The sequence below is a fragment of the Nicotiana tomentosiformis genome, chromosome 3 (genome assembly GCF_000390325.3).
Source record: "Nicotiana tomentosiformis chromosome 3, ASM39032v3, whole genome shotgun sequence".
In the NCBI taxonomy this organism is placed as follows: domain Eukaryota; kingdom Viridiplantae; phylum Streptophyta; class Magnoliopsida; order Solanales; family Solanaceae; genus Nicotiana; species Nicotiana tomentosiformis.
This window is the reverse complement of record NC_090814.1, coordinates 76373449-76397502: the sequence shown is the minus strand read 5'-3', so window position 1 is coordinate 76397502 and position 24054 is coordinate 76373449. Positions and strand designations below refer to the sequence as shown.

The following is a 24054-nucleotide window of genomic DNA, read 5'->3' as shown; positions in this document are numbered from 1 at the left end:
TCAAAGAGACCAGCTCGACCAAGAATTTCAACCATGCAAGCATAGTGTTGAACTTGTGGCTCTATGTGATAAGCACACCTCATCACATCAAAACACATTCACCCTATCTCTATACGGCCAGAATGTGCACAAGCAGACAACAAAGCAGTAAAAGTTATAGCATTAGGCCTCACTCCAGCCTCTTTCATGTCCAAGAAAAGCTCGAAAGCTTCTCTACCATTCCCATTAAGAGCAAAAGCGGAAACCATAGTTGTCCATGTCAAAACATCCTTATTTTTCATTGCCTTAAAAACATCAAGTGCTCGAGAAACACTCCGAGATTTGCCATACATGTCAACTAATATTGTTGTAATCACCATATTACACTCCATTCCGCTTTTGTTCATGTAATCATGCACCCACCTTCCCTGATCAACCGCTCCAAGAGAAGCACAAGCTGATATTACACTAGCAATTGTCATTTTATCTTGACTAACCATATCATCACCTGAAATTTGCATTTCATAGAATAATTATAAATCTTATTTTGGCCTACCTCCTTGTATAAACCCCGTGATAATTGAATTCCAAATAATAATATTCCGCTTCTTCATCCTCCTAAACAACTCAAAGGCCATATCTAACTTTCCGTTTCTCAGACATCCAATTACCATAGAATTCCACGAAGCAATATCCCGATTTGACATTTCATTTCATTAAATACCTTCCTTGCATTTCCCACTGACCTGCATTGTGAATACAAACTTATCAAAGAATTCTACACAAAAACATCACTATGAAACCCAAACTTAACAACGTGAGCATGAACACTTCGTCTGACTGATGTTTTATACTTCAATGCCACATAGGAGGGGGGTGATTTGTGTAGTGTCCAATTTTCGCGTGCACTGATTATACAAGAACTTGGTTCTTCTTTGTGTTTCTTATACTACTGTTGCGGAAATAGTAAATACGAAAATTAAAGAACACAAGTATTTTACGTGGAAAACACCCGGCTCAAAAGGTGAAAAAACCACAACCTACTACTTATTAGGATTTTCTCCAACACTTCACTAAATTACTTAGCCAAAACAGCATTTACAAAACTCTTTGTAAACCTAGGATTAACTCTAATCCCGTTGTAGAAACAAGCCTCTAACTGTTGTGACATTTTCAAGTTAACTCTAACTTGAATATAATACTCAGAGTACCTAATATAATTGCTTTTAGATAAAGATGATAGGTACAACTTGAAACACCTACTACAATAAAATTAGAATAAAAGACAGACACTTAGAACTGGTTCTTCTATCTGGTTCATGTAGCTTCAGGTTCGCATACTTGAATCACACAAGAATTGCTTGTAAAATGCCTTGCTATTTTTCTCTCAACTCACATTTAACTTCGGCGTTTGTGCATCCCTGTAAAATTGAGAACATCCTGAAATAAGAAGTCCTTCTCCTTCTCACTTATGCAACCTTTCACGTGCATGCCTTGTGCTCGAATTCTGCCAGTGTCTGTGTCACTTTGTATGGACCTAATTTATGCTTGAGTTCTTTTGTCAATAATCAAAACAAACTTCACTTGGGCTAACAAATTCCCTATTTTATATGATGACACACTATGTGCTTTTCATAAGCATAGGCCCTGTGTCAACTCAGCTCAACATCAACACAATGTTAGAACACTTTCCATTTTAAAGTCACAAATCATCAAGGACCAGGTTCATTAGGTTATAAACATCGCCGTCCAAAATAAAAAGCACAATTATCTTCCCCATTTTGGCATCATCGAAAAGTTGTATAATTATGTTAGATAACCAAATTTTAATAGAAATTACTCATGGCCACTAGGGCTACTTCAAATGTAATTATGGAGTCAAGTATCATTTATCAATCTAATGATATTAGACATCTAAGAAGTATCAACAAACAGTTAGAGCACAAAAATAGTTGATTGTCATCGATACTAGTCATCCACAAAGCATAAAGAGAAATAAAAATACTGGATCATGAGCAAAAAGAACAAAAACAAAATCACATCCGGGTCACTGGTTTGTCTAACTAGGCTAGAAAGATTTCAAGGCTGGGAAGGACCAGGTTCTTGGTTTCTGACTTGAAGTAGTTTCAGCATATCATGAAGAATGTCATCATTCGTCTCCTTCTCCTTTGCAAGCTCAACCCTTAGAGCATCCCTCTCAGTTTCTACTTCAGCCAGCCTTTTCTTCAACCTCTCATTCTCAACATCCTTAGCCCCACTCTCCTGCACCAAAGCTCGCAGTTTTTGTTCACAGGTACCTTATTGGATGAACCGGGTTCTTTGGGAGTGGTGTGGACTTCAAAGTCACGTACAGTCAAAGTGTTTGCCCTAAAGTGATCCGTGCTTGTACCAATTTCCCATTTCTTGATGGGTACCTTGAAGTGTGCAAGTACGGCCGTGAGAATGAAACCATAGGGTATGGCATGAGTTTTGGTGCCAGTCAGAACCCTATCAAGAAGGTGGATGAAGCTCTTCTTCATTGTCACCAAACTTCCTTGTAATGTCAAGTGATGTGGGGAGGTTTTCTAAGCTTGGCCATTTTAACTTTTTGTAGTCATTGTACCTTTCAGTAGGTACTCCCAGAATTTCTCCCAATTCCTTGTCATCAAAGCTCACAGTCACCCCATTTACCACACTGGTAACTCTTCCATTCTTGATCTCACAATTTGCCATGAATTCCACAATCTCAGTTATGGTAAGCTTTCCATCCATCTGAAGGACCATGTCCTTCCAACCCTGCAGTTGTGACTTTTCCAGCAGCAGCATCATGCCTTCTTCCTCCAAGTCCCTAAGGAGTTACCTTTCAAGATGGTTCTTTTTCCAAACTTAACCATCTTGTCCTTCTCTGCATCAAATTCTCCTTCTTCTTCACTCTCTTTTTCCTCCACTACTCACTTTTGTGGAATTCAAGGCAGACCTAGTTCTTTTTGCCAAGGTAGAGACAGTATGTTCCGGCCCTATCTTGACTCATTCATCATTGTGTTTATTGACGACATTCTGGTATACTCCCGGAGTCGGGAGGATCACAAGCAGCACTTGAGGACTGCACTTCAGACCTTGAGAGAAAAGAAGTTATATGCAAAATTTTCAAAGTGTGAGTTTTGGCCAGACTCAATGAAATTCTTGGGTCATATAGTATAGAGTGACAGGATCCATGTAGATCCAAAGAAGATTGAAGTAGTGCAGAGTTGTCCTAGACCGTCCTCAGCTACAGAGATCCGAAGTTTTCTTGGTTTGGCGGGGTATTACCGTTGCTTTGTAGAGGGATTCTCTTCTATTGCAACACCTATGACTAGGCTGACCCAGAAGGGTGCTCCGTTTAGGTGGACAGAGGAATGTGAGGAGAGCTTTCTGAAGCTCAAGACAGCTTTGACTACAACCCCAATATCGGTATTACCTGTAGGTTCGGGGTCTTATACTGTATATTGTGATGCATCGCAGATTGGTCTTGGCGCGATATTGATGCAGGACGGTAGGGTGATTGCCTACGTGTCCAGACAGCTGAAGTTGCACAAAAAGAACTATCTTGTCCACGATCTTGATTTAGCACCTATTGTTCATGCCTTAAAGTTATGGCAATATTATTTGTATGGTGTTCCTTATGAGGTTTACACCGATCATCGGAGTTTGCATTATCTATTTAAGTAGAAAGATCTTAACTTACGTCAGCAGAGGTGGTTGGAGCTAATTAAGGATTATGATACCACTATTTTGTACCACCCTGGGAAGGCCAATGTGGTGGCCAATGCTTTGAATCGCCGGGCAGAGAGTTTAGGGAGTTTAGCATATCTACCAGCAACAGAGAGGCCATTGCGTTGGATGTTCAGACCTTAGCTGAGTCAAGTATTGGCTTGTGTGGTCTCTCGGTCTTCTCTTTATAATCGTATCAGGGAACGTCAGTATGATGACCCCCATCTGCTTGTCCTGAAGGACACGGTCTAACACGGTGATGCTAATGAGGTTACTATTGGAGATAATGGTGCATTAAGGATGCGAGGCAGGCTATGTGTTCCCAATGTAGATGGTTTGCGTGAGTTGATTCTTCAGGAGGCTCACAGCTTGTGGTACTCCATTCATCCGGGTGCCGCGAAGATGTATCAGGACCTGAGGCAACATTATTGGTGGAGGAGGATGAAGAAAGACATAGTAGAGTATGTGGCTAGATGTCTAAATTTCCAGTAGGTGAAGTATGAGCATCAGCGACCGAGTGGGTTTCTTCAGAAGATAGAGACTCCAGAGTGGAAATGGGAGCGGATCACTATGGACTTCATTGTTTTTATTCCACAGACTCAGCGGAAGTTTGATGTAGTTTGGGTGATGGTGGATAGGTTGACCAAGTCGGCTCATTTCATTCCTGTGATGACTAACTATTCTTCCGAGCAAATAGCTCGAATCTACATCCGTGAGATTGTCAGGCTTTATGGCGTACCAGTATCTATTATCTCTGACCGGGGTACGCAGTTTACATCACGGTTCTGGAGAGCTGTACAACATGAGTTGGGTACTAGGGTTGAGTTGAGTACAACATTTCACCCTCAGACGGACGGGCAGTCCGAGCGCACTATTCAAATATTAGAGGATATGCACCGTGCGTGTGTGATAGATTTTGGAGGTACTTGGGACCAGTTCTTACCACTTGCAGAGTTTGCTTACAATAACAGTTATCAGTCCAACATTCAGATGGCATCGTATGAGGCTCTGTACGGTAGGCGGTGTCGGTCTCCAGTGGGTTGGTTCGAACCCGGTGAGGCCAGATTATTGGGTACGGATTTGGTTCAGGATGCCTTGGAAAAAGTGAAGGTGATTCAGGATAGACTTCGCACAGCCCAGTGCAGAAAGAAGAGTTATGCGGACCGGAAGGTTCGTGATGTGGCATTCATGGTTGGAGAGCGAGTTTTCTATCATTCGTGCTAAATTGTAAGAACTTCGTGATATAGTAGTATTTCTATCATTCGCGCTGCATATTTACTTTGGGACTACAGAATGTTATTTCGGAAGATCCCCTTGTCTTGCATATTTACTTTGGGACTACGGAACGATATTCCTGGAGATCCCCCTGCACATTTACTTTAGGACTACAGAACGGTATTCCGAGAGATCCCCCTGCACATTTACTTTGGGACTACAGAACGGTATTCCGGGATATCCCCCTGCATATTTACATTTGGGACTACGAGACGGTATCTCGGGAGATCCCCTGTTGTGTTTCTGTGTACTAAGTTGTTACCTTCTTTGATTTCATTGTTAGTTAAATTTCAGCCTTTATTTTATTGTGGTATTACACTCTATATTATTTTATTATATATTTACGAGCAGGGCCTTGATCTGACCTCGTCACTACTCGACCGAGTTTAGGCTTAGCACTTATTGGGTACCGATTGTGGTGTACTCATGCTACTCCCTGCACATGGTTTTCGTGTGCAGATCCAGGTGCACCTTATCAGCTGCACTATCAGTGAGTCGGGACAGCTTTGGAGACTTCAAGGTATATCTGCCGTATCTGCAGACCTCAGAGTCCCCTTCTACTCTTTCTCATGTCCATCATCTTCTGTATTTTTCCTTGTTAGATTCTGATGTATAGAGTCACTAAATTTTTCCTTATGTAGTTTGTGATTCACGATGTTTCGGGTTTTGGGATTTGTTGTGTATCTTTGAGTAATTGGTTAAATTTATATTTTTATTTTAATATTCCACAAAATATTAGGCTTACCTAGTTGTAGAGACTAGGTGCCATCATGACATCACACGGAGGGGAAATTGGGTCGTGACAGGACCAGAGGGGGTATAGTCTTACCTTTGGCAATATCATGGTAGATAATATTTTTAATGACATCAACTTTTATTGGCGTGATAGGTGAAAATGACTGAAAGAGAGAGATGTACAACCTCTGGCGGCGGCATATTTATCAATACCACGTAATTTATTTACATGTCCTGGGCCATTTTCACTGTGAAACTGCTCGTGGAACACATGAATAGCAGAGTTCCACATAATTGTGATGATCACCGGGATTTTCAACTTCAATGCTAAAAATTTCTTGTTATTGTTAAGTAGATGGTTAGAGTTAGTTAGTTATTTATCCAGTTATCCAATCATGTAGTGACAATTATAAGTTAAGGAAGTGTAGTCGGTTAGATGTGTATATAACAGAGTATATACTCCTCTTGTTAATTCATTCAAAAATCAATGGAACAGTAGAATTCCATTTTTATTTTTCCTTCTTCATCGAGCTTGTCTGCAACTATGGTGGTCTCAATCTCTTAACATGGTATTAAAGCCGACGTAATTGATTCAAGTTGCGTCGTTCTCATAGTTATCAAGCTCAGTCGAACCACTTCTTAGTTGATACAACTCAATTTCTCTTTCATTTCTGCTCATTATCAATTCATTCAAGTTAGGGTTTGTATTATCTTAGAACAACAAAATCTCAGTTTCTAGTGAGTCAATTCTCCAAGTTTGGTTCGATCATCAATGGTGATTGAGGAAAACAACTCTCCTAGGGGTTCAGACACAACTGATTTGAACACTGGACTTTCAGAGGGATTCATAACTTTTGTAGTCATCGATCAACATCATCTATTGTTCCTTCAACCATGCGATACTCCAGGCCCTGTGGAGTAGTTCTATGTGAGTCAGTCTACTTGGCAAGAGCAAGTTAGGGTTTGTTGATGATAGATACACTAAGGATAAATTTTCTCCTTCTTTACATGAATTGTGGGGAAAATGTAATGCCATAGTCTTGTCATGGATCATGAACTCAGTTAGTAATGAGTTGCTAAGTGGCATGGTGTATGCATCTAGTACACAAAAGGTGTGGGCTGATCTTAGATAAAGTTTTGACAAAGTAAATGGATCCAGAATTCTATTTCTGCACAGACAAATTGCTACTCTATCTCAGGAAATTTCATCTGTGTCAGTGTATTTCTCAAAGCTGAAGGAGCTTTGGGCAGAATTTGATGCACTCATGCCTTGTCCTGGCTGTGTCTGTGAGGAGTCGAAGAGATATGCAGAACATTTTGGCAATCACACCTGTTATAGTTTTTGATGGGCCTGAATGAGACTTATTCTCAATCTAACAACCAGATTATGATGATGAGTCCTACTCCAACTATTAACAAAGCCTATTCTATGATAATAGCAGAAGAAAGTAGAAGATCTGTGGCCAACTTTGCTCAAACTTCTGCAGTAAATGAGGGAATAGTTATGTTCAGTGGAAAAGGAACTCCTTAAGTTTCAACTAGCTATAAGCCTAAGAAAAACAATCTGTTCTGTGACTAGTGCAATTACAAGGGTCACACAAGAGATACTTGCTACAAGCTTCATGGCTACCCTACAGACTTCAACCCAAAAGGGAAGACTGGACCTAACAATATTTCTTAATACACAAGGGCTCAAACGAGTATTGGTTCTAGAAATGGAGGCTTTGAGGCTGCAACTAATTGTGCATGACATTCTCAGCAGAGTAGCCTTACCCCAACTAGTCAGGGTAGTCAAGGAGTAATTGCAGGAGTACCTCAGTTTACAGTTGATCAGTACAATCAGATTTTGCATCTGTTAGGCAAGTCTAGTATCAACTCTACATGCCAAGGTGATCAAACAAGTAATGTTATGTCTGCAGGTATGATCTCACCCTCTATAGTTACTGAAGTTGAGGTTAGGTGGATAGTTGATACAGGTGCTTCTAATCACATGGTAAAGAGTCTTACAGTTCTAGAAGAATCTAAGACTGTTGATGAATCCAGTATTAGAAAATTACACCTGCCTACATGAAGAATAGCAAGTGTAAGGCATATATGATCTACAAGTGTGCTACAAGGCCAGAAAATTACCAATGTGTTACACATATCAGACTTCAAATATAACCTTTTGTCTGTTTCAAAATTAACAAAGGAGCTTAGGTGCTTGGCTTTGTTCTATCCTGACTTTTGCCTTTTCCAGGATCTCTTCAATGGGAGAGTGGGGGGGATTGGTAAAGAGGATGAAGGTCTTTACATCTACATATCAGGCAACAAAGACCAAGCAAGTGGAGGAGAAAATAACAAGTCAGATGTTGGAAGATCCTTTATAAATACAATAAAGGATGATAGATCAAATGTATCTCTGTGGCATAGGAGGTTAGGTCATGTGCCAATTGATGTTCTGAGAAAGCTAAGTTGTTTTCAATATTTAAAGTGTAATAGTGAAACTAAGCAATGTATTGTCTGTCTTATTCCTAAGCAAACAAGACTTCTATTTCTTCTTAGTACTTTTGTTGCTACTACATGCTTTCATTTGCTTCATGCTGATGTTTGGGGTCCCTATAGGGTAACTACTCATGATGGGAAGAAGTACTTTCTTACACTAGTAGATGATCATTCCAGGTACTGACTTTGATTTCGAATTAGACTTCTTTTGGAAGTCTTGATTTTCTTTTCTTTTGTAGTCACAACCTTGATCGAGGCCAAACCTACACCACTATATAGTAGCGAGGAGTGGTCGATGCAGTTTTACCCGATGAGGTCGAGATCGATTTCCACAGGGAGTTAATTTGGTTTGGAGTTGGGTATCTAACTAATCTAGACATGCGGTTTGTTTCTAATTTCACTTCCAAACATTATTGTGATTGATTCTATTCTAATTTTATACTATTGTATGCCAAGTGTAAGCTAAGTACAATATTTTTGGTGAAAGTTTTCAAGTGTTAAAAGGCACTAGGGTAGTGACTTCCACCTAGGTGAGTATCTAATGGGTATCAAGAATCTAGGACAAGCTTGTTACGATTGGGGTCGTGATATAACCATCACACATAAGTGCTCATTCTATACCTCTCGGTAGTTTGAGTGACTTTGCTTGATTTAGCTTTTTCAAGCCCAAATGGGTGTTCATATAATCCAAATGAAATTGGTTCAAGTCGGGTATTACTACCTCTAGGTTAGATCCTTTAATTGGGGCTATCAATCTCTTGAGTTCACCCCAATTCCTTGTTAGCCTAATTTTCCTAGACTTAGTCTCTCTTTCTCAAGAAGAGCCTAAGTCATAAAGGCATGAATTCGTGTTTGCAACCACTAATTCTAAAATTTTAGCATGAATTAGGCTAAATATCACAAACCCATAAACAATTAAGCCCTAAAATTCAAGTCCCATTAAATACCCACACTAGGGTTGGGTCAGAACCCTAGCTATGGGGTCTAGCTACTCATAATAACAGCAGAAATCAAAGATAAAGATGAAATATAAGCCATAATATTAAAGTACAAGATGAAAACCTAAAGTTTGAAGGTAAATTTATTATAAAATTGCCCAAAAAGGAAAAAAACTAGCCGTTCACGTGCTCTGCTAAACAAAACTTAACCTAAAAATGTCAAAAAGAACTATTTATACACAGTTGAAATTTTCGAACAAAACTGCCCCAATGGAGGATTCGTGGACGCGTAATTCTAACCGAGTCCGCGCTTTAGCTTTTGCGGCCGCGTAATAATGAGCGCGATCCATGTTTTTTCAATACTGGGCTTGGATTGGGATTAGTTTCGCGGACCGCATAATTTCAACCGCATCTGTGTGTGCTTCCATCGCGGCCGCGTAATTTGGACATCGACCGCGTTCTTCAATTAATCCTGACTTGCAAGGTCTCTGCACCTCAAGATGCGCTCTCAGCGAAATTTCCTTTGCGTCCGCGTAAGATCAATTCGCGGCCGCGTAATTTGGACATCGACCGCGTTCTTCAATTAATCCTGACTTGCAAGGTCTCTGCACCTCAAGATGCGCTCTCAGCGAAATTTCCTTCGCGGCCGCGCTTTTCCAATGTGGTCAACGATTATTTTAGTACTCAAAGCAACTTCTCTGAATCTACTTTCGCGGACCTGTAATAGTGGCCGCCTCAGCGGTGGTTCTTACGCGGCCGCGCTTTTCTGCCGCTCTCAGTGCTCTAGTCTCAGCCTTGGATTAGTGCAAGTTTGACTCCTTCATGAATTGATTATGGCTTCTTTGACTCATTTTGACCAAACCATGCAAGAAAGCACATTAAGTTAGTTTTCGGGAATACCTTTACGCATTTTTGACCCAAAACCTAAGCAAAAGAGAGCAAATAATAGGCTAAAACCCCTAGTTATCAACTCCCCCAAACTTAAGCTTTTACTTGTCCTCAAGCAAACAAGGTACTTCCCACCTCCACAAAAAGAAGAAAGAAAAATTTAAGCTGTTCTAAGGTGACTTCATCAAGCATCAATTGGGACTAACAACTACCCTCAACACAAATGCATTATCAACAACAGCATGCTATGATTTCTTGAGTTCCATAGTTCTAATGTGACACAAAAGCATCAAGAGTTGACTCAATTCATCTAGGAAGCTCTCTCTCTCTCTCACGTAGGTCATTGTGAATCCCAAACTCCTCCTCCTCTACTCTCCATGAGCAAATCTCACTTTATAGAATGTGACACTCAAAACAAGGATTGTAAAGAAGTGCGCTCATCACTCTCAAAAGAATGCCACAAGTCTGGCTCTAATTAAGTACAATAAGCTTACCCTTTATGTATATCACCCCTAATATAAGCTCACTCAACTTGAAATCATATAGGGCATTAACGGGATATAATGAAGGCTTTTTGGATCAAGGTAGGACATAATGAACTATGATGGTTTAATATTTCCTTAAGCACTCTATTTTTGTCATTTCGGTTCATACTTTCTTGACTCTTTGAGTCATTTTCTTCTTCCTCAGGGGAACTAGAGAGACACATTGTCACTCTTTCTTGTTCATGACAATCATTTTTCTCCTTTTCTCATCATTCCATGCCTTTCAACATTATTTTATTTGAATCCCTTCAACCTTTTCTTTCTTTTTGACATATTTCTTTTTAACTCTTTATCCTTTTCTTTGCCTTTCCTTTTCATCAACTCTTTTTGCTCTTTGTACCTTTCATCACTTTGAAATTCCTCTTTTCTCCCCCAAACTTATGTTTTTGCTCATTTCTCATCATGAATGCTAAGGAAAGATTGGGTGCCAATAGATGGTCATTATAAAATGAATGAAGGCTTGTAATGTGGCTATTGAATGAAAAAGGCTTAGGCTCAAAGGGGTTGACTAGGGATATCACATTGGTAGGCTACATAATCATTCACAGTTCAAATGGGACCAAGGAGAGCCTACAATCACTTCGCAAGTCGAGCTACACTTAGAATTTCGCCTAGACAAACATTCAGGGCATGTTCTAGACTTGTTGGCACGGAACTTGGACTTGCAATGAAATACCTCACCTCTCAAGTTACTGGATTGTTAAAGAGAATAGAGATGAGGGCCCACAACAACCCTAGCTAAGATTGAAGATCACATATGGCTCACAGAAACCACTTGATCATAGTTTTAGTCAACTCAAGAGTCTAAAGGTCACAACTAGATCTAATCTCTTCAACAAACCTGTCTCTAACCATGAGGTCGAAGGTAAATGTGTTGGTACCAAGTGAAGCCTGCTTGAGACACTTTTATTCATTACTACTAAATATCAAAATAGAAAGAAAAACAGACTCAATCCCTTAAGAAAGTTGTCATGCCATCCATCGTTAGGAAGAGCCACCCGGTTCACACAACATCCACCTTTGGAAAGAACCGAGGCATTAAGAAAACCAAAGGCTTATTGATCACACAGAAATGTAAAAAGAGGCTACAAACTCAAAAAGAAGCTACTAAAGGAAGTAAGAAGCTAAGCTATTAAGGAAAATTACAAAAGAAGTTATATAGTAAAATACGGAAAGTAAAATGAATATGTACAATAGGAGAGTGAAACAAATATACACAAAATGGGGATGAATATATACATGAAATGGTAAGGTTATATACATACCAAAAGTAAAAAATAATGAAATATAGTATCATAATTATTACATGCCAGTCATCAAATCAAAATAAGACCCCCCCCCCCCCCAAATAGAAATTAGCATTGTCCTCAATGCTAAAAGTAAAAATAAGCTCAGGGAAGGGATAAAGATTAAAGAAAACTCCTTATGTAGTCTCAGGTACTCTGGTAGGGTCCTCAGACTGTGTAGGCTCATCAACTCCATCATGATCCTCTAACTGAATCTCTAAGTCCTCGGTCTAGGGTACCACAAATCTTCTCACCGGCTCTATGTCAGCCTCCTACTCTGATGCTTGTGTTGTCTGTGCTGCAGGGGCAGTCTCCTCCATAAGCAGGTCCAGTGGAATATCTCGATTGAAGCTAACTTCTCTACCTCCATCTTCAGCAGCTCCACAGACTCTTTTGAAGCTTGAGTCTTCTTCATCTTTTTGACCTGCTTGCCCAGCTCCTTGATCACCTTCCCATGAGTATCTAATGTCTCCAGGATTTTCTTTTGGTTGTCCAGGAGCTTCTTCTGGTTTTTTAGAACCTTCTTTAATGAATCCTCCACTGATGAAGGTACCTGAAACTGTGTTGGTGTTGCCTGTGCTGCGACTGCACTGAATAAGACAGACAGCTTTGATGTAGCTGCTTGCAACCAGTTGTTGACGCTGGATAGCTTCTGAGTAACCCGCAGTGCAGTCTGAGGGTGAGCTGAGGAGGATGACACAGATAGTGGGGCAGAGATAGATGGCCCTGAAGAAGGAGGTGGCATAGCAACAGATGAACCTTCAATTGTAGAAGGCTCGGACCCAGTGGCCACTACCTTTGGCTCTTTAGACTGGCCAGCGGAGGTAGTGGCTTTGCCTTTGGGCTTGGGATTGTCTACTCCCTGAAGGCTGTACCAAGAGATGGGCCTTTTTGGCTTCACCTTCATGTCAAAGTGTCTCCCCTCAACCCGCTGGTCCTCTAGGTACATAGTGATGAAATTGGGGTAAGGGTAGGACCATTCTTCCTTCCCGGTTGCCTTGGATATGTTCTGGGCCATAAGGTTCCCCACATTTATCGGGTACCCCGCCATGATGGACGCTTTGAGAATCACCCGGGAGAGTGGAATGTCACTGTCATGCTGGCATGGATCAAGGCGGTTGCAGATGAAGGTGCACCACCCTTTGGCTTCAAAGCTAAGGGTGTTTCTGGCAATTGAGACTCTCGGTATAAGCCAAGGCGGTGTTGTCCCTGGTATGGCTATCACCTCTGCTACCCATGGACGGTTTGCTTTATCTAATGCCAACTTCTGTATGTATAGAGCAACATCTACATCATCAAACCCGGCATAGGTATTCAAAGTTTTGCAATCGAACCGGATATTCTTATTTCGTACTTAGTCACATGGGTACCCTTTTTGATGTGGGCAACATTGGCGTAAAATTCCTTGACTAGGTACTCATTTGCTTCCAGCAACTTGCTAGTAAAGAATTTGCACCCCCACTCTTTCATCAAATTGTCTCTTCACATTCGGGTTGTGAGGGAGAAGATCTCTTTCTATGAAATGACGCTCAAGGGTAAGCGACCTTTGTGGCCACCATTCCTGGAATTTGTGGTAGGCCTTCTCACGCACAAACCTATCTTCCACACTGCCAGCTTCCTTGATCTACTCAACCCCCACCCCCCTCCACATGTGTATCACCTCCTCTCCCATCATCCAGAACTTCTTCTTCATCATCAATATCAATAGGAGAAGTTGTTGAGGCCGGAGTTACAGCAGGTGGGGGAGAAGGTGCTGAAGTCTCTCTATCTCCTTCTAAGCTATCATCTGGCTCAGATAAGGAGGTGGGTTGATCAATGAGACGGAAAGGTTGAGATTGAACCTCGGGTTGTATGCAGATTCTCCCTCGAAAATCTCCCGGGAAGGGAGGTATTCACTAGTGTCCGAAGAGTCAGCCTGAGGTCTCACAGGTGGGGCCTTTTGCTAATAAGCTTCTGAGGTGCTAAGGGTGCAGTCTGCTTCCCTTTGCCTCGGCCTCGGGAGGATTCTCCCCTCCCTTTTGATTTGTCGGGACCACCACGAGATCACACCATTATATGCACACACAATCAGAGAAAGGTCATTAGTATTGTGGTTCAATGAATTAGTAAAGGTAAACAGATGAAATGATCATAGTGTTTCTCAAAGCAGGGGTTCGCTGACAGCGTAAAAGGGAGAGCGGTCGCGGAAAGGTCATCGCGGTCCGTGTAAAAATGAGCGCGGTCGCGAAAGAGTTGGGATCAGACTACTAACTCTCTGAACATTGGTTTCCACTAACAGCGAAATTTGGGACGCGGCCGCGAAAGATCAAACGCGGACCGCAAATTTTTGGACAGGATTGCGTAAGTTCAAATGCGGACCACGGAAAAATCACCGCGTCCGCGTACATGCAAACATACTCAGCTCTCACAAATTAAAGAATGCGGACCGCGGTCCGCGAAATTCAAACAAAACTGGCACTGGCACAATTGAAACCTAGGGCTTTAAATTAATACAATTAACATGCCTAATTAATAACCCTATCCCCCATTAGGCATGTAAAATAATTACCCACATTAAGTTAAGCGTTAATTAAGCATGATTTTGAGATTGTGGCATGTATTAAACCCTAACTAAAAAGAAAAATTAAAACTAGAAGAAAAGAAAATCAAAAGATGAAATTAATTCAAAGATTTGAGCATACCAGATGTGGATTTGTAGTAGGAAAATGCCTCTTGGTTAATGAGATATGAAATTGAAAGTGTAAGAAGGGGAAAATGAACATTGCTCTATTTCGATGAGAGCGTGGGGTTCAAAAAGTGAATAAAATCCTAAGGACTTCCTATTTATACCAACCCTAGAGGTCACCTGAACACAGTCTGCGTAATTCCACCGCGTCCGCGCTTTTTACCTTTCGAAGAACCTTTTCAGAAACAGGTCCGCTGAGAGTGGAATAATAAGCACGGCCGCATAATATCAATGCGGACCGCGAAATTACGAACGCGGGCGCGAATACAACTGTAGAGAGTTGATATTCTGGACTTTTCAAGTCCACGTCCGCTGACAATTTACGCCCCCGCGGAAAGCTCTCGCTGATGCGGTCTGCGTAATTCTCCACACTTAGGCAAATTTTTCCAGCAACAGTCTTGTACTGCATAAACAATTCCTACACAAAGCTCACAACCAGTTAGTTCAAAATAAAGCCTGATCTAAGAAGAAAATAAAAAGGAAATAAAAACACATGGGTTGCCTCCCAAGAAGTTCCTGATTTAACGTCGCGGCACGACGCATGTTACCAACATCATTGGAAATTGATCAAGGCCACCACATGGATGTCATCAAACTTGCCGAGGTAATGCTTCACTCGGTGCCCATTAACTCTGAAGATTTCACCATTTTTGTTTTTCAAGTCAAGAGCACCAAACGGAGTCACGTGCACCACCTTAAAGGGCCACTCCATTTTGACTTGAACTTTCCCGGAAATAATCGTAACCGGGAGTTGAATAGAATAACCAAGTTACCCTCCTTGAATTCTTTGTTCCGGGAATATTTGTCATGTAAGTACTTCATCTTGTCCTTATACAAGGACGAGCTGGAATAGGCATGAAACTGGAATTCATCAAGTTCATTCAGTTGCTCTACTCGGAGATTGGCTGTTACATCCCGTTAAAGGTTTAACTTCTTGAGCATCCACATAGCCTTGTGCTCTAACTCAACCGGAAGATGGCATGCTTTCCCAAATACCAACCGGTACGGATACATACCAATTGGAGTCATGTACACAGTTCTATAAGCCCACAAAGCATGGTCAAGTTTCCTTGACCAATTCGTCCGGTTTGCATTGACATATTTTGATAATATGCTCTGTATCTCCCTGTTGGAGACCTCAACTTGTCCACTAGCCTGGGGATGATAAGGGGTTGACACCTTATGATTGACACCATACTTGGAAAGTAAAGTGTCGAAGGCCTTATTGTAGAAATGAGAACCCTCATCACTGATGATTTCCCGAGGAATGTCAAACCGTGTGAAGATATTTTTCTTTAGGAACGCCACCACACTTCGTGCCTCATTGTTGGGCAAAGCTACAGCTTCAACCCACTTGGAAACAAAATCAACAGCAACCAGAATGTAAGTATTACCACAGGAACTCACAAATGGCCACATGAAGTCTATCCCTTACACGTCAAAAATATCGATCTCAAGAATAGCGGTGAGAGGCATTTCATCCTTCTTGGAAATTCCACCATCTCTTTGGCATTCATCACACCTTTTAACAAGATCACTTGCATATTTATACATGGTAGGTCAATAAAATCCACATCTAAGAACTTTTGAAGAAATTTTTGCCCCATCATGATGACCATCGTAGGGAGAGGAATGGAAAGCATCAAGAATATTCATTTGCTCCTTTTTTGGGACATATCTCCGGATCACACCATCATTGCAAATCTTGAAAAGATAGGGATCGTCCCAATAATAATCCAAGTTGTCCCGTTTGAGTTTCTTCCTTTGGTTAGAAGAGAGCTCACTCGGGACAATACCGGTCACAAGAAAGTTAGATACATCGGTGAACCAAGGCATACCACTCAAAGACACGGAGAGGAGTTGTTCATCCGGGAACGAATCATTAATTTCGAGGCCATCGTGGGGCCTCCCCTCCACTTCTAAGCGGGACAAGTGGTCCGCCACTTGATTATCACTTCCTTTCTATCAATGATTTCAAGGTCAAACTCTTGAAGCAGAAGAACCCATCTTATTAACCTAGCCTTCAAGTCCTTTTTGGTCATCAAGTAACAGAGTGCCGCGTGATCGGTGTGCACTATCACTTTGGCACCCATGAGATATGGCCTAAACTTTTCCATGGTGAAGACAATGGCTAATAACTCTTTCTCGGTCACCGTATAATTGACTTGGGCATCATTCATCATTTTGCTTGCATAATAGACCGGATGAAATATCTTGTTGACCATTTTCCCCAAAACGGCTCCTACCGTAACGTCACTAGCATCGCATATGAGCTCAAATGGTAAGCTCCAATTAGGTGTGGTGATGATGGGAGTGGTTGTCAATTTATATTTGAGAAGCTCAAAAGCTTTCATGCAATCTTCATTGAACACAAACTTTGCATCCTTTTCTAGTAGCTTGCACAAGAGGTTCACCACTTTTGAGAAATCCATGATGAACCTTCGGTAGAACCCCGCGTGCCCAAGAAAGCTCCTAACTCCCTTGACAGAAGTAGGAGGATGGAGTTTTGAAATAACTCCAATCTTAGCTTTGTCCACTTCAACACCGTTCTTTGAGATCTTATGGCCGGGGACAATGCCCTCCTCAACCATAAAGTGGCATTTTTCCCAATTAAGCACTAGGTTGGTCTCTTCATATCGGGCCAACACTTTGTCAAGATTGTCCAAGCATTCTTCAAATGAGTCACCCATAACACTAAAATCATCCATGAACACTTCGAGGAAGTCCTCCACCATATCCGTAAATATTTCCATCATACACCGCTGAAAGGTAGCCGGTGCATTACACAAACCAAACGGTATCCGTAGGAATGCAAATGTGCCATACGGACATGTGAAGGTGGTTTTCTCTTGGTCCTTCGGTGCAATGAGAATCTAGTTGTATCTTGAGTACCCATCCAAAAAGCAATATTAGGCACGCCCGACAAGTCTGTCCAACATTTGATCAAGAAAGGGCAATGGAAAGTGATCTTTGCGGGTCACTTTGTTCAGTTTTCTGTAGTCCATACATACCCTCCATCTGGTGATAGTACGAGTGGGGTTCAACTTATTTTTCTCATTTTTGACCACATTCATACCCCCCTTCTTTGGCGCACATTGTACCGGTGAAGTCTATGAGCTATCCGAAATAGGGTACACAACCCCTGCATCAAGCCACTTGACAATTTCCTTCTTGATGACCTCTTGCATAGCCTCGCTCAACCTCCTTTGATGTTCCACGGAGGGTTTGGCATCATCCTCTAGTATAATTTTGTGCATGCAAAAGGCGGGGATTATACCCTGAATGTCATCCAAAGTCCATCCAATTGCCTTTTTCCTTCTTTGAAGCACCGCAAGGGTGGAGTCTACCTGCACGTTAGTTAGTCAAGCAGAAAGAATAACAGGTAATGTGGAAGAAGGGCTTAAGAATTCACACCTGAGGTGTAAAGGCAAAGGTTTCAACTCCAATGTTGGTGGCTCCTCGATTGAGGGCTTTGTTGGTGGAGTCTTCCGGTTTTCCAAGTCCAAGGAAAGTTTACGGGGACCATATGAGTAGGATCCCATTCCTTGCAACGCATTTGCACATTCAACCAAGCATTCCTTTTCATCATCCTCATGGTTTAACAACACAGCTTCCAAAGGGTCTTCCACATTGATCATGGCACTCGTGTCATCAACTATCACCTCCGTCACAAGATCCACAAAAGAGCAAACTTCATTGCTATTTGGTTGCCTCATTGATTTGCACACGTGGAATACAACTGTTTCATCGCCTTATTGCTAGGAAAGGTCTCCCCAATATTATAGGCACCTCATAGTCGACTTCGCAGTCGAGAATCACAAAATCAGCAGGCAAAATAAACTTGTTGACCTGGACTAGAACATCATCAATAATACCAAGCGGTCTTTTCATTGTCCGATACGCCATTTGTAATCTCATGGAAGTAGCTCTTGGTTGCCCAATACCTAGTGTCTTGAACACGGAATATGGCATCAAATTAATACTTGCTCCCAGATCACACAAGGCTTTTGCAAAATCGGCGCTACCAATGGTGCATGGAATTGTAAAGGCACTGGGATGTTCAGGCTTTGGAGCCATCGAGTGCACAATTGCACTCACTTGATGAGTCATTTTGATGGTCTCACAATTCATAGATCTCTTCTTAGTTACCAAGTCCTTCATGAACTTGGCATATCCCGGCATTTGTTCGAGAGATTCCACCAAGGGCACATTGATTGACAAACTTTTCATCATCTCAATAAACTTCTTGAATTGGTTTTCATTATTTTGCTTTGCAAGACTTTGAGGATACGGTGGAGGAGGCCTTGGCAAAGGGGACTTGGCTTTAGGCACTACCGTTTCTGGTATGTCTATCACGTGTTCCCTAGACGGGTTCACATCATTTTGAGTCTCCTCCATGTTGTCATTGCTATCGATCCTCACTTCATCATTCACATTCTCATTATTAGCTTGAATCTCATCATCTTCTTGCAACACAACATCTTCACTCACAATCTTCTTTGGATTGAGGTACTTGCATCTCCACCTCTACCGCTTCTTGTGGTCACCACCATAGCATGGCCTGTATTGTTCCCACCCTTCGGGTTTACTACCGTATCACTTGGTAATGCCTCCTTAGGGCGAGTATTCAATGCTTGAGAAATTTTACCTATTTGTACTTCCAAGTTGATAATAGAGGTGGTATGGGAGGCTATTTGGGCATCGGAGTCAGCATTCCTTTCCATCATTTATTTGAACATATTCTCTATCTGCCCCATCTCATTGTTTGAAGAACTTTTCCATTGAGATGAATATGGAGGCGGATTGTTTGGTTGTTGATACATCGGGGGCCTCTAAACGCCCGACCCCCGGTTGCCTTGATTATTATTATTCCAAGACCCTTGGTTTCCATTTCCGCCCCAATTGTTATTGTTGTTCCCCCAATTCTGATTGTTGTTCCCCCAATTTTTTGAGTTGTTGTTTCCATTGTTCTAATTCCCTTGTCCTTGGTTGCCCCAATTTTGATTGTTCCCTTGCGATCTCCTTTGTTGATTTGGAGCATTGCTCTGTTGACCTTTGGTAGTTATTGGCATATAACACTTCCTCACTTTGATCATCATAAGAATCGTCTTGATTGTCACCACTACCACTTTGCTCATATTGATCTTGATTGTTTTGCACTTATTGATCACGCTGTCTTCTCCTGTTGACCATGACATTTTCCTCTTCCATGGCATTTACTTGCTTTGACCCTTGAACTTGTTGAAGTTGGGCCTTTGCTAACTGATTCATATTAGTTGTCAACTCAGCTATGGTTTGTCCGTGATCATGAAGTTCCTTGTGAATATGGATGACATTAGGATCACCCTGAGGAACATTTGCCCGACTCTGCCAAGCTGAAGATGTGTCAGCTATCTCATCAAGTATGTCACAAGCATCGGCATAAGGCGTCTTCATAAAATTTCCCCCAGCTAGTTGATTCACCACACATTGGTTGGTCGTGTTGATGCCCCTATAGAATGTCTGCTGAATCATTGCTTCAGTCATATCATTATTTGGGCATTCCTTAACCATTGTCCGGTATCGCTCCCAGATTTCATGTAGGGGTTCATTAGGTTCTTGTTTAAAGGCTAAGATCTCATCCCTCAATGTTGCCATATGAATCGGTGAGAAAACCTTGGCTGTAAACTTTTCTGCCAACTCATCCCACGTGTGTATAGAGTGGTTGGGTAGCCTCTCGATCCAGTCCAAAGCTTTCCCTCTAAGTGAAAATGGGAAAAGTCTCAATCTCAGAGCGTCCTACGACACATTCGTCTGCTTGCTCCCCCAGCATGTGTCTACAAAACCCTTTAGATGCTTGTATGCGCTCTGATGAGGGACTCCAGTGAAAAGGCCCCTTTTCTCCAATAGGGTCAGCATGACATTTCTAATTTGAAAATTGCCCGCTCGAATCCGGGGCTGGACAATTGTACTTGCGTAACCTTCGTTGGGTAGCACCCGGTGTGCTGCCCATGGAGGAGGTGGGGGAGGGTTTGGAATGTTGTCATTAGCATGGCGGCCTCTTCTTTGGACTTGAGATTCTAGATTAACCACATCCTCGCCATTGTCATCTACCTCCTCCCCTGGAAGAATATGTCCGAAAGCATCATTATGAGCCATTTGGTACCTAAAGCGATTGATACACAAAAGTTAGAAAAACAGAAGGAAAGAAAAAACAAGACACACAAATAGTTAGATAGATAGCCAACACCGTCTAACTCCCCGGCAATGGCGCCAAAAAGTGATCGAGGCCAAACCTACACCACTATATAGTAGCGAGGAGAGGTCGATGTAGTTTTACCCGATAAAGTCGGGATCGATTTCCACAAGGAGTTAATTTGGTTTGGAGTCGTGTATCTAACTAATCTAGACGTGCGTGTTGTTACTAATTGCACTTCCAAATATTATTGTGATTGATTCTATTCTAATTTTATACTATTGTATGCCAAGTGTAAGCTAAGTATAATATTTTTGGTAAAAGTTTTCAAGTGTTAAAAGACACTAGGGTAGTCACTTCTGCCTAGGTGAGTATCTAATGGGTATCAAGAATCTAGGACAAGCTTGTTATGATTGGGGTCGTGATATAACCATCACACATAAGTGCTCACTCTATACCTCTCGGTAGTTTGAGTGACTTTGCTTGATTTGGCTTTTTCAAGCCCAAATGGGTGTTCATATAATCCAAATGAAATTGGTTCAAGTCGGGTATTACTACCTCTAGGTTAGATCCTTTAATTGGGGCTATCAATCTCTTGAGTTCACCCCAATTCCTTGTTAGCCTAATTTTCCTAGACTTAGTCTCTCTTTCTCAAGAAGGGCCTAAGTCATAAAGGCATGAAACAGTGTTTGCAACCACTAATTCTACAATTTTAGCATGAATTAGGCTAAGTATCACTAACCCATAAATAATTAAGCCCTAAAATTCAAGACACATTAAATACTCACACTAGGGTTAGTAGAATAGGAAATAACTAGAAGTCTAATGCTTTACTCTTCCTTGGTGGAAGAGTTCTTGTTATCTTCAACTTCTAACTCTTCCCTTATCTAGGATAGAGTTCTCTTCAAGTAAGGAGTCCTTATCCTTCTCACTTATGCAACATTTTCATTCATGAGATATCATATATAACCACTTAAGTTTATCTCTTTCACGTGCATGTCTTGTGCTCGAATTCTGCCCGTGTTTGTGTTCACTTTGTATGGACCTGGTTCATGCTTGAATTTTTTTGTTAATCATCAAAACAAACTTCACTTGGGCTAACACCGACCAATTCACCAACTATGTTCCCGCAATGTTTTAACACGAAGGGAAATGTAATACAGTCACGTGTAATATCATCAAAGAACATTTATTTGTATAAAATTAAGGGCTGAAATGAAGTCGGGGTCATGGATTATTGAAGCGTAAGCTCTGATCATGGAGTTGTAAATGAAGAGAGTTTTGCGAGGGACGAATCTGAATACGGCGTTGGCATAGATGAGAGACCCTGATTGAGAAACTGCGCAGAAGAAAATAAGACGAGAGATTAGGAAGCAACGGTCAGTGGTAAAGAGCTTAGGAGATGTAGTGACGTAGGCATGTATCTGCTTCAGCTTTCTCATGCTCCTGCAATTCCCAAGCAGGCATGTCAGTTTATTCTTCAAATTTAACCGTTGGAACTCCATCATTTTCGTAGGTCCAACGTTTGACAATCTAATGGTATATTGTTCAGAGTTTTAAAACAGAAATAAGGAAATTAGGAACAGTCAATTATATTTGAACTCACTTTTGGCCTTTTCTGACGTTAATCTGCTTCTCTTTGTTGCCAGAGTACATTTTATAAGTATGCTTCAAAGTTATTGCTCTCATCTGGGAGAGCTTGGTAGATGAGAAAGGCGGTGAAAGCTCCAAATGTAGTATTGAAGCCCACATGAAGTGATTCAATTGATCTTGCTACAGGTAGCGCGAGATCATTTACATGGGAAAGTCTTGATGGAAATTGCCATTCAGATGACGAATAGTTGCAAAGTTGATATATAGGTGATCAACAACACAACTTCAATTGAAAATATGGAAATTATTCTTGTTGATTTGTATTGGCAAAGGCTCAAAGGAGTTAAATGCTTGCATTTTGAAGTATAAGTATTTTTATGGTAAAGCCGAACGGAACTTGCTAGTCTTGCCCATTGCGTGCCACACCCAATCTCAGTCTCTCCTACTTGTACAGTTGTACTTGTACCTATCCAAACAAAAAATGCATGATCATTCATCAGCAGTCCACTTCTTTTCGGTCGAAAAAATGAATTACGTTTGCATTTATTGCATTCTGCTTGATAATAGTAACAAGACACGCAATTTCAAAACTCCCGTACTCTGGAAATAAGTATTACATATATGATATCTTTTGACTAGGATTCAACAAAGCTGTTAAGTGAAAAATACAAGCTGACAAAAAAAATTGCCTCCTATGAAGAGGCCAACAAGCAAAAACTAAATAAGAATACAGTCCAATCTGTATATTTATATAAAGGAGGGACATAAAGGATAGTAATGTGGCATCTGCATAGATGAGGATCGCTATTTATCTTTTTCCTGGGCATTTTTCCTTCTTTTTTAATTGCTATTTGTATTATCAAAGGTCATGTTCTTCCAAAATGAGTCGAACGGTTGCAACAATTAATAAGAATAACCGTTGAAATTTGAAGGATGCCTGCTATGAAAGGTTACAACAGTTATTTCCTTTTCTAATTATGGCAACTAAAGTACTCCCTCGACTTAGTTGTCTCACATTATTTGTCAATTTAGAAGTTCAATACAAAATTGATTGTTTTTTTCCTTTTTTATCCTTAGTAATAATTATCCTTGAAGATGAAAAAAACACATATATAGAATAAATATTCAATATAAAGAGATTATATCTTAAAGACATAAATAAGGGTAAAATAGGCAAACCCTCCTTTTAACTAATATTTTTTAAGGGGCGTATAAAAGAGAAACATGATAGATTCTTCATGTTTTTTCAGTACCTAGCTTGAGGGGAGGGTAGAGAAAGGTGTAACATAATTAGACATAAGGGTAAACTAGTCATTTCATAGTGTCACTTAGTTAGTTAGCTAAAAGCCTAACGGCTATATGAGTTGGTTAACTGTTAGTTGGGTTCTTAACTCTATATAAGTAATGTGTAATATAGATCGGTGAAGGATTAAGCTAATAGATAATACTTTTCACTCCTCATTCTTCTCATCTCTCTCGTCTCTCTCTCAATTCTTCATCTGGGTAAATCCCAAGTATCAGTTCATGGTATCAAAGCAACAAGCTTTTAAGAGCTTGAAACTCGATCATACAAAATTCCGCAATCTTGTTCAAGAAACAATCATCGCAATTTAACAGCCTATTGAAGATTCTAGGCAATGGCAATTGAAGAACAACCCACACCAGTCAATTCTGTTGTGAATCAATTTGCAGGTGCTATGCC

General features: G+C 41.0%; 1 long non-coding RNA gene across 1 annotated transcript in view; it reads left to right on the top strand.

The window, feature by feature from the left end:
• The window catches only part of LOC138907071 (uncharacterized), a 30104-nt gene extending 7322 nt beyond the window's left edge, over positions 1-22782 (top strand). The window contains exon 2 of the long non-coding RNA XR_011414787.1: positions 22409-22782. This is a non-coding gene — a long non-coding RNA (uncharacterized lncRNA). The remainder of the gene's footprint in view (positions 1-22408) is intronic.
• The last annotated feature ends 1272 nt before the right edge of the window (positions 22783-24054 follow it).